This window comes from Lithobates pipiens, unplaced genomic scaffold (assembly GCF_037356315.1).
Source record: "Lithobates pipiens isolate NorthernLeopardFrog02 unplaced genomic scaffold, aLitPip1_a1.2 Scaffold_10, whole genome shotgun sequence".
Classification (NCBI taxonomy): domain Eukaryota; kingdom Metazoa; phylum Chordata; class Amphibia; order Anura; family Ranidae; genus Lithobates; species Lithobates pipiens.
In genome coordinates, this window is record NW_027507686.1 from 145,901,585 (window position 1) to 145,913,697 (window position 12,113).

Sequence of the window (12,113 nt, forward strand, 5' to 3'; positions counted from 1 at the left end):
TCGTGTGTACAAGGTTTTAAGGATAGAAAATGTGGAGCCTTTAGTACTACTTTGACCCAGCTGGACTAAATAGCACTGCTCTAATAAGTAGCAATTTGTTACTGCCTTTATAGGCAATGATGAGCCACACATAAAATACCTAGAAATAAAGAACATCTATTTTCGGATCACTGTTCTGTAAACATGGTAATTTTTAGTCTGATATAGATTGTACAGTGAGGAGAGGATAGCATGGTGGTAGTGTAAGTTGATACGACATGTAGGAAGTTGTACATAGGAGGAGCCTGTGTCTCTAATACTAGAAATACACAGCAGACATGTTAGCTGACTTCTGCCTGTGGCTCCTTTACCACGTTCTGCTTGACCTTTCTTCCTATATGCTGCTTACTGTATCTGCTACCGTATACTTGATGATATTGAGGGTGGATGTTCACATTACTGGTAAGTAAGGAGATTTTTTTTAGTGTATTGTGTATGTGTTGATTAGACTGCATTATTAGTGTATTGTTACCTTAAGGACAGACAGACATGCCCATCTGCAATATTTCTAAATGTCTTCTTCTAACAGACCATTTCTCTGGAATACATGGTTTATTTTTTCCTTTTTATAAAACTTTTTACCTATTTCTCTCAAATTATGGACACATCCACATGGGCAGCCAGGGGCGCATAGGTTGCTACATTCAACTACACCCCTGATACCCAACCTACATCCCTTTTGAACTTTGTGCAGCCCTCAGTCTGCAGTCTTTATCCATCTCTCGTAAAATGCATGCATTGCAGTCTTTAACCATCTCTCATATCATGTTCACAGTCTCCCTCATATCATGTCTACAGTCTCTGAACATCTCTAATATCATGTTTGCAGGCTCTGATAATCTCTCCTGTAGTGTACGCCAGTGACGGTGTGTCCATAAAGGGTGCAGGAGCGCCACCCCCTCTCTCCTGTCACCTCTCTCTCACCATAGATAGATTCATGCATTGCATGAATCTATCTATGGTCACCGCTGCCACCCCCTATTCAGGTGTCCGGCCCCTTGTCAGGCGCCGGGCACCTGAATTACAGTGGCGCTTTGTTTTTTTTTTGAAGATCTTGATTAGAGCCGTGGCCTCAAATAGGTGACCTGATTAGAGCCGCAGGCTCTAATAGGCTTTCAAAATGGTAAACAGCGGGCGCAATGCTGTGCGTTCGCTGTTCACTCAGTGTTGTGTTAGGAAAACGAACAAATCGCTTTCCTAACACTTACCCACCTTTCAGTCATTCATGTGCTCGGGTCTAGTTACCTGTCAGCTGATTGGCTGAAACAACAGGTGCTGTGATTGGATGCCTGATAGAGAGGACGGGAGACATCGAGGAGAACAGACGTGGAGGACACCACTGTGACCCGCTGTGAGACAGGCCCCGACTCACAGCTGGTCAAAGTCCCGACTCCCAGGCGATGCACACTGGCAGCATTTGATAGGGCACAGTAGTGGCAACTTCGGGGCACACTGGCAGCATGCGATGGGGCACAATAACGGCACACTGGCAGCAATTGATAGGCACACTGGCAGCAATTGATGAGGTACAGTAGCGGCATTTGATGGGCACAGTGGCAGCAATTGATGGTTACAGTAGCTGCGTTTGATGGCACAGTGGTTGCAATTTATGGGTACAGTGGCTGGGTTTGATGGCACAGTGGCTGAGTTTGATGGGCACAGTGGCTGCGCTTGATGGGCACTGTGGCTGCGTTTGATGGGCACTGTGGCTGCGTTTGATGGGCACAGTGGCTGCGTTTGATGGGCACATTGGCTGCGTTTGATGGCACAATGGCTGTGCTTGATGGCACACTGGCTGCGCTTGATGGGCACAGTGGCTGTGTTTGATGGCACAGTGGCTGTGCTTGATGGGCACAGTGGCTGCATTTGATGGGCACATGGCTGCATTTGATGGGCACTGTGGCTGCAATTGATGGGCACAGTGGCTGCATTTGATGGGCCCAATGGCTGCGTTTGATGGGCACAGTATCTGCATTTGATGGGCACAGTGGCTGCGTTTGATGGGCAAAGTAGCTGCTTTTAATAGGCACAGTGGCTACAATTGATGGGGTTTTTTTCAGGTTGTTTGCCCCCCCCCAAATTTTCAGCACCAGCCAGCCCTTTGGGTCTGCTATGAATATTAAGAATATTAAAGGGAACCCTGAACCAAAAATGTAAATAAAAATTGTGTGGGGGTCCCCCCAAAATCAAAACCAGGCCGTTCAGGTCTGGTATGGATTTTAAGATGAACCAAAATAAAAAAGGCCTAGGGGTCCCCCCCAAAATCCATACCAGACCCTTATCTGAGCATGCAACATGACAGGCCGCAGGAAAAGAGGGGGGGACGAAAGAGCTTCCCCCCTCCTGAACCGTACCAGGCCACATGACCTCAACATGGGGAGGGTGCTTTGGAGTAGCCACCCAAAGCATCTTGTCCCCGTGTTGATGGGGACAGGGGCCTCATCCCCACAACCCTTGCCCGGTGGTTGTGGGGGTCTGCGAGCAGGCCGACTTATCAGAATTTGGAAGCCCCCTTTAACAAGGGGACCTTCAGATCTTGGCCTCACCCCCTATGTGAATTGGTAATGGGTACATTGTACCCCTACCATTTCACAAAAAAGTGTCAAAAACAGTAAAAAATACAGGAGACACTTTGGGACAAGTCCCTTATTAAAAAAAATAAAATTGTCCGGGAGGAGAATCAGTGTTTCAATAGCGAATATTCATTAGCTATAGTAACACACCTGGTTTCTCTGCGCCCCAAGCCCACCCTATTTTGAAGCCTATGGCCTCTGGCTCTAATCAGGTGCTTCAAAAAAACACCCCGCCATTGAAATGAATGCATTCAGCATCCTGCAAGGGGCCGGATGCATGGATAAGGCGGGTGGCCCTCATGCGCCCTTACTGGACAGGCCTCCACTGGTTATAACCCAGGTAAGGTTTTTGTTGCCACCTTTGTCCCATTGGGGAGATTTCACTTCCTGTCTCTTAGCCAAAACAAGAAGTGTAAGGAAATCCTTCCAAAGTGAGAAAATCCCAGGTTGTCATGAAGGTCGCCAGAACTAGTGTATGCATTGAAAGATTCCCTATTTATTAGTGCTTTTGCAATAATCCAAAATATTCACTTTCAGTAATAACAGTAAACAGGATGAATAATGATGGAGAATCTACCTAATGGGGGCACAGACATGAAAAAAATGCGGACAGGGGTTCTAATCCACCTCCACTGCATCCAAAACGAAAAAAGAAAGTTGCTTTTAGTTTTACTAATACGTGCTCACCCACATAGTTTTACCTGCTCATGACAGAAATGTGTGACATTATCAATGAACTGTAATTCAGTTTCTGCTCAAGCTGCACAAAAGGTTTTTTTAGGTCCTCTTCCTGTCTAGGAAACCCTAGGTACATTTTCATCTAAATAGCTTCCCTCCACGTTTAAGAGCCGGTTCTCACAGGGGCGACTTGTTAGGCGACTTAGCCTCCTGACAAGTCGTGTTCCATTCTGTACTATGGAACCGCTCTAAAAGGAGCGACTCGAGTCGCTCCGACTTAGAAAAAGGTTCCTGTACTACTTTTGGGGCGACTTCAGGCGACTTACATTGACTTCTATAGAGAAGTCATTTTGCAAGCCGCCACTGAAGTCGTGTGCAGGTCGTCTGAGGCAGTCATGCTGAAAGTCGTGCTGCCTCTGTGTGAATCAGCTCTTAGGGTAAAGCAAATGTTAATGCCTAAGCACAATTTTGCAACTTTGACATGTGTTAGTCAAATCATACATATCATCACAGCTACTTTGTGCATCCAGGTGGATTATACCTTGTTTGCTTCAGGACAAATTGGGCTTTCATTTGGTTGTAAATAGTTATGGAGCTCTCCTATTTTTTTTATTAAAAAGGTAAACTGTCTCAAAATAGTAAAAAAAAATATCATGCCCAAAATATACTGACCCTGAGCTTTGGCAATTACTTGACCCAAATACCAACCCTGGCACTAACCTAGATCAAACCTTGATCTAAGTATTTTTTATTTTATTTATTTTTACACAAACTTTTTTTTTTCTCCCTGCAAGGAGAAAGAAAGATACATTGTATCTTTCCTCTCCATTCACAGAGAGACAGAGAAACACAGGTTTTACAGTGACTGATCACTGTGGTAGCCAATCAGAAGCTACCACAGCGATCAGGTGACCCCCAAATCAGGATTTCCGGGTCCCAATTATTGGTACATGGCCCAGCGCTCTCGGTGGGACCTTGGTCTCTGTGCTGGGATCACGCTGTGCAGCGCGCTCCCAACACACAGGGAAATATACTTATACTGTATGTGACCCCATGTAAAAAAAGTCCAGTGCAGTGGGGCCACATATATGTGTTACAATGGCATCAAGGGGTTAAATAACTCACCCAAGCTTAGAATTCCACCCAAAAAACAAGTGCTTATTTGATTATGCAAGTTTTAACAGTTAATCACATAAATTATTTTTTTGTTTGTCTCAAGTACAGTATCCATGGATCCTGTCAGTGCTTCTTAGAATCATGGACTTCCTGTTCAGAACATTTTACAGGTGATGGTCAGAGACGGCAGACTCGATACAACAGATGGTCAGAGACTGCTGGCATGCTGCAGGAGACTCTGAGATCTGCATTTTCAGATGCGTAGAGCTGCCATTAAGAATTAATGGCAGCCCTGCGCATCTGATAAATAGCATCAAAGTTTGCCCGCTGGTTCGGGAATGCTTGCAATTTACACACATTTCCGCACCCGCATATACAGTATGCGGGCCTTGCGTCAAAGTTATTTGAGACTAAGGATATGGTTCAGTAGACACTCATAGAGTAGAAACATATCACATGAGACTGGAAGAAATCACTGTTATAAGAGAGCAATACAGAAACACAGGTTAGTGTCTCTAGGGGCCCTGAGGGCCACACAAAAAGTGTCAAGGGGCCACGACTAGGGCACCAGGAGCTTTTACCCTCACTCTATCATCTGTATCAATTTAAAAGGAAAAAAAAATGTTTTGTCTATTTTAATTGAAAGCTGTCATGAAGGATGCACATAACCTGCAGTTTCTAAACTCCTCCAAAGATTTAGCCCCTGGTTACTCAGTGTGACTGTGTCATGGCACCCTATTGTCGGCAACAGAACTGTTCAAATCGGTGTAAAAAAGACTGAACGGTGCCACGACGATTTGAAAAAGTCTCTGACCATCTCCTGCATCATATCCGCACACTCTCTCTGCCCACTTCCTGTACCAAATCCACACACTCTCTGACCATCTCCTGTATCATGTCCACACACTCTCTGACCATCTCCTGTATCATGTCTGCACAGTCCCTGACCATCTCTTGCATCATGTCTGCGGTCTCTGACCATCTCTTGTATCTGCTTAATGGGATCTGTGTGCGGGGCTGGGGTAGAGTATCTTTATCTGCTGATTGTTAAACTTTCTGGCATACACATATTGCTATTGTGGTGTAGGATCTGGACCTGCTTTCCCTTCATCCCTCTTTCGTTCCTTCCTTCTCTCTCCCTCCATCCCTCTGTTTCCTTCTTACTTTCATTCTCTCTCTTTGCCCCCCTCTCTTTCTTTCTCTCTCCCTCCATCCCTCTCTCTTCTTTTGTTTCACTCTCCCCCTCCTTTTTCTTTCTTTCTCTCTCCTTCCATCCCTCTTTCTTCCTTTCTTTCTTTCTTTCTCCCTTTTTATCTGTCCCTCTCTCTTATGCTTTCTCTTTTCCTCTCTTTTTTTCTCTCTCCCCCTTTCTCTTTTTTTTCTCTCCCCCTCTTTATCTCTCCCTCCTTCTCTTTCTTTCTCTCTACCTCCTTCTCTTTCTTTCTCTCTCTCTCTCCCTCCATCCCTCTTTCTTCTCCCTCTTTCGCCTCTTTCTTTCTCTCTCCTTCCATCCCTCTTATTTCTTCCTCATCCCTCTTTCTCTCTCCCTCTATCCCTCTTTCATCTCAGACTCTATTTAACCACACCTCCTTAAAGTCACATCCAATATTTAGCATAGTTTAAACCATGCCTATTTTCACTGCTACGCGTCCCACATTTATCGACTCTGGACAGGCCACTCCTACAAAATGCACGCCCCACCCCTAATTAGAATAATACTCTGCCTACAGACAAAAAAGTGTAGCACTAACCCCCGAAGGTTATTTTTGGGCTCACCATTACCCTCCGCTCCTCACTGCGTGTCCAGGGGATGTCCCGTGGTAGATGGCCTAGCAGCTTGAGACTGACAATAGATCCACTTGAATGGATTTTATTTGCAAAACTCAGACAATTGAACAGTCTTTCAACCTGGGATCAGAGGGTTGGAAAAGGAAGTTCAGGTACTCTTAGTGTCAAAGTCCAAAAACGTTAAAGAACTTGCTTACTTTGACTGCATCTGGAGAATAAGGCTTTAAAATCAGCACTTTTGATTATTTATGTTCGTCCCATAGACTTTAACGGTGTTTGTGTGTTCTGCGGAATTTTTTGCCTGTTTGCATATTCTTTTGCGAACCTAACAAGAGGGTGTTCAGCTCATCCCTAGTCATTATATGATGTCCTGCCAGAACGAGAGCAGCCTAGCCTAGCTATCATTTTACTATATGGCAGGCGGACACCGGTTAAGCTCTAAAGACCTTTTAGAATCCAGAATTCTGACCAGACAGACCAGAACTCATTAAATCTCCAGGATAATCAAATATTTTCTAAATACAAGAGTCATGTGCATTCTTATTCCACGTACACACGATCTGAATTTTGGCCTGCAAAAGACAGATGAGAGCTTTTCATCGGAATATGTGACCGTGTGTATGCTCCATTGGAATTTAACTGGCTGAATTCCCGCCAGCAAAAATTTGAGAGCATGTTTTTCCGACGGAAAAACGTTCTTTCGGAAATTCCGATTGTGTGTATGCAATTCCGATTCGCAAAAACTCACGCATGCTCAGATTCAACTACGAGATAGAAGCTATTGGCTACTGGGTATTGAACTTCCCTTTTCTAGTCCCGTTGAACGTGTTGTACGTCACCGCGTTCAACGCTCGGAATTTGGTATGACCGTGTGTATGCAAGACAGCTTGAGCGAAATCCCGTCGGAATTACGTCAGGAAAACCATCAGAGCTTTTTCTGACCAAAATTCCATCGTGTGTACGTGGCATTACTTCTTCTTGGGGTGATTTGTGTGTTTTTTTTCTAAGCTGTGCAGTAATTCATTGAGAGACTTATATTCTGTGCAGGGGCTGGCATATTTCCTAAATGATAATCCATTGATTATGTCACTAAAATTATTTTCACAATTTTAACCAAAGGTAACCTGCATGTAAACAATACATTCTAACAATTTGTTGAAACAATAACCCGCAAGTTTACTACAAAGTTTTACCTTACACATTTCTTAGACCAGGAAAGGGAAGAACTTTTGAACTCATTTTCAGGTCATGGAAAAACCCCCTCCTCAAAATAACAAGTCCTACAACCTGCAGTACATTAGGCACAAGTTTTCAGTTGCATGACAGTTAAAAGTTCATTTTAATAGATCCAGTAGGCTGCAGTCAAAATCTCTGCGAAAGAATGTTGAACTCCAGGGGTCCCAGATACACCGGAATTTAGACATTGTGTTTTGCAGTCGGGCTATAAGTTTCTCATTTGTTAATATCTAGGGCACTTTAGGTTTGGCCTCAGATAGGAATATGTGGTGATAGCCATGTGCATGCCCAAACTTACTTAGTGGCCTTAAAGAGGTTGTAAAATTTTTCGTGTTTTTTCACCTTAATGCATCCTATGCATTAAGGTGAAAAAACACCTGTTAGTGACAGGCCTCCCAGCCCCCCCCCCCTCCCATTTTACTTACCTGAACCCTCGAACTTGTCCCACAAGGAGGACACGCTCTCTCTCTGCCTGGGGGTTCTCGGCTCCTGATTGGATAGATTGATAACAGCACAGCCATTGGCACAGCCATTGGCTCCCGCTGCTGTCAATCAGATCGGCCGGGCTGAGTCCTGCATTCGGCCTCTATGGACGCCGAATGCTGGACTTGGGAGTGTGCTCGCAAGGTAACCTGCACAGAGAGCGATTCTCCCAGGGGGTTATCTGATGTGGGGAGTAGCCAAGAGAGCCATCGAAGGACCCCAGAAGACTAGGTTCAGGGCCACTCTGTGCAAAACGATCTGCACATTGGAGGTAAGTATAACATGTTTGTTATTTTTATTTTTTTAAAACAAACCTTTAGTGTCACTTTAAGAATGGATTTGAGAGTGCCTCAGGTTACCTCAGGTTTGTGATTTAAGAGGCCCTCAGAGGGTTTAATGTTGGGTTGGACCAAAGAGGGTATGAAGGATTTGATGTACTTGCTGCCAAAAATTGTGGGCTATCGGGCAGTACTGCCAGTTGTAAAAAAAAAAAGGTTCCAGGTTTGAGGCAACCTTGAAAGCAATATACAGAGCCATCAGCTGAGGCATATGCTAATCTACTTGGAGTGATATACCACCGGAGTAGTACTTTATAATTAGTTTCCACTGTAGCTGTATGACAGACCCAGCCAGGACAGGGGTGCCAAAGCGGTTCCGTCACAAGCTGTATTTCTAGAGCACCATTTGGGGTGGTCCTGATCTCATTGAGAATGTTTTAGCTAATGCTGCAGGTCTCATTCCTATTTTGAGACATAATTTGAAAGGTGGGGTATTTGTTTATTAGTTAGGAGATTAAATAAGAGGGAGATCAAACCCATGGTGTAGAGATTTGAATGATGTTAAAGTCACGGGCCTCCTATATAGATGTGATGTAAAGAGAACATAATGCTTAACTTGTAGGTACCTGAATAGCTCAGATGGAGGGAGACATTGCAAAGATTAAGTGCGTAAAATATTTAAAGCCTCTCTGGGCCAACAGAGAGTGGAAAATGGTTAGAGAAGACTCAACACCAGGGATAAAGGTGGGGTTACAAATGATTGAAAGGAGTGCAAGGTGGGGGGATAGATTTCCACATGAATTTCTGACTGTGCCATAGGTGTAGTGAATGTCGAGTATTTGGATTCGATATGTCCTTCCTATCATGGGGAAGGAACCATAAAAGATTGTGGCTAGACAAGGTAGCTCAATCATGGGCCTCAGTGTCAACCCACTAGGAGGTTGCCTGACTTGCTTGGTTTACTTGGTTTGTTGGGCCAGTTGAGCCGCATAATAAAATCTGGAGGAAACAGGGCACTCCAAAACCTCCCAGTGGTCTAGATTGGTACATAACCTGACTAGCAATACAGGGTTTTCTGTTTCCCCAGATAAAGTCCATTATCTCATTTCTGTTAATGTTTTTTACACGACCATTAACACTTTCTCAAAAACGAAAAAATGAAAAAAAAAAAAAATGGGCCTTAACAGGTCAGTTGAGCAAAAATCATATTTTGTTTAAGAAGAATACCCAGGATTCTTTTATGTCTTGGATAATCCAATAGTGAGATCTCTATGTCAAAATTCATGATTCTTTGGTTCTGTCTACCTTTCAGTTTTCAGTGTTGTGTTAATCAACAGCTTCTGATGAATGCTGCATAATACGATAAAAATTTAAAATCCAACAGGAAGAGTGGGAAGCCCTTATAATGGTCACAACAAGGTGCAGACTCAGAAACTCAAGCACACAGTTAAATTTTTAAACAAAATATGAGTAACATTGCTGCCAACCTGAAGTGGAAACAACAAAAAAAGTGTGCAGCTGCCAGCGGTGGGCTGTCCATCCATATGTTCGGCCCCCTAATCTACATGTGGTGTGCCTGAACGCATGGGTCCCAATAAGGATTGTGCTGGTATGTAAAATGCCTCGGGACCACCAGCTGTGACATCACTTCCTGTTGGGTTTGGTTAGCATGTCTGCAAGTTGTAACACACGCCGGCTCGTCTTAGCGGCGAGCAGGATTTATTTTAAACCAGGCTGTTTATGTTGGTGCTGACCTGAGCACGATTGAATGTAAGCCCTTGTACACACGGTCAGAGATTCCGTCGGAATGTGTCCTATCGGACCGTTTGGTCGGATATTCCGACTGTGTGTGGTATGCATCGGACTGTTTCCATCGGAATATCCAACGGACCAAATTTTCCAACTTGCTGGAAATATTTTCCGACAAACTGCTCCGATCGGACATACTCCTATCATGTGTAGCCTACTCCGACGGACAAAGTGCCACGCATGCTCACATTCAAATTCCGACACGGAAGCGCTTGTTCAGGTAAAACTACTGCTCGTAAGCGATATAGTACATTCGTCACGCTGCAATGTTAAAAATTCTTTCATGAAGCGCATTCTCTTGTTCTTTACAATGCTGCAAGAAGGAACTTCTTTTGATGCTCATAGTCACGCACACTTCTCCCGAACGTATTTCATTACTTTTTTTTAACCATTTCGGCAATACAATTTTTGTTTGCGTCACATCTACACAATTTTAGAATTTGTTTATTCTTTTTTGGATGCTTTTTTTTTATTTCCTAAAAATCTCCTTTAAAGACAGTTTGCTCATTTCTCCTTTTTTTGGTGTGTTTTTTGTGTGTAAACTTACCACAACAACATTATTGTATTTTTTATCTTTGGTTTTTCGTTTTTAATCTACAGGAGGTTGTTTAGTGTTGGTGCCCCTTGTTATTCATTTCACTTTGTATTTTTGAAATGTACCTGCCTGCTCACAAATAAACTGGCCTTTTGGAAGGAAAACACATATGCAAGTATTTCTTCAAACCAAAAAAACCTTTATTTTGGTCGCAATAAAATAAAAAGAGGAACGCAGCTCTGGAGAAACTTGTTACTTTGGTGCAGCCTTTGGCACCCAGGGCAGACATGAACAAATTAGAATAATAAAAATTGGTGGCCTGAGGAGTACATATCTCAGGGAAAGAAGTCTGGTCCAGAAGTCCTAGAGAACAGGAAATTCAGATGCCATTTATGTCCCCAGGATGTGGTTCTTCAAGAGGCTGCATTCTGAAGAAGATTCTGGCAGACCAGACTGAACCCAGGCCATCACTCTCTCGTCTTCCTTAGGCACTTCCCTCCAGGCATCCTTCGAGGCTGTGGCTGGGCTCCTGCAGTTGGGGCAGGAGGAGGAGGGCATTGGTCAACCTCCTGGCTGCCACTTGCCACAGCCTCCCCCCCGACTGAGGTCTTCCTGTGTATGAAAAGGGGACATAGTTTTAGTTTTTTGCTCATCAATCACACCATTTTGTGCTCCTGGCTTTTGCAAATTGAATGTTACCAAATAGAACAGACTATCATTCTGAGCCCAGCATTTTTCTTTCCCGTCCCAATCATTTTTGGTCACTACTGTCTCTTGATATGTAAACCACTTTGTTAAATCACAACTTACTGATCAATAAGAACATCTACTGTAGTTAACATCATTAAATGTAACACAAGAAATATGTTCAACAATGCAATACCTGTCTCAAGCTGGGCCCCACCACATGCTGCTGCCTGGAAGGCCCAGGTTGGACGTTGGAAGCCTCAGCTGGGGGTGAAGGATGCCTTGAAGGAAGACTGGAGAGTGGTGGCCTGAGTGGTGGCCTGGGTACCCTCTGGTCTACCAGAAAATGCAGCCTCTCAAAGTAAACCATCCTGGGGTAATAAACAGCATCTGGATCTCCTGCTCTCAAGGACTCCAGGTGCTTCTTTCTCTCCCTGAGATATGTAATCTTCATGGCCACAATTTTCATATTCATATAGGCCATGTCTGCCGTGGGGACCATGATCCGCACCAAAGAAAGAAGTTTCTCCAGCACTGCATTCCTCTTTCTTATGTCGTAGTAAAACTCGTTGTGGATCTGCCACAGGCAGGGCATCTCCTTGTACATTTGGAGTAATAGCCCCATAAAATTGGGGTTTTGGAATGGATCCATATTGTCTGCAAAACACAATACAAGACAAACCCTCAAATACTAATAATGCCATTAAAAACCCTCCTAATATTGCCCCAACATCGGCCTAGATAGGAGCAGTCTAGTCTAGTGATGCACCAAGTTAAAAATGTTACCTTCGTTTGCACGATCGTCGCGTCCGCGCCTCACTCTCTTCCCAGATCGTATGGACGATATACGCGTGTTGCGTTTTATATACAGTGCGCATGCGTAAAACTCCA

General features: G+C 44.0%; 1 protein-coding gene across 1 annotated transcript in view; it reads left to right on the forward strand.

Annotated features, from left to right (window-relative positions):
- Positions 1-305: 305 nt before the first annotated feature.
- NOD2 (nucleotide binding oligomerization domain containing 2) overlaps positions 306-12,113 on the forward strand; it is a 112,291-nt gene continuing 100,483 nt past the window's right edge. Inside the window, exon 1 of the mRNA XM_077458409.1 lies at positions 306-441. The gene's annotated coding sequence lies outside the window, so the exon portion shown is untranslated. The remainder of the gene's footprint in view (positions 442-12,113) is intronic.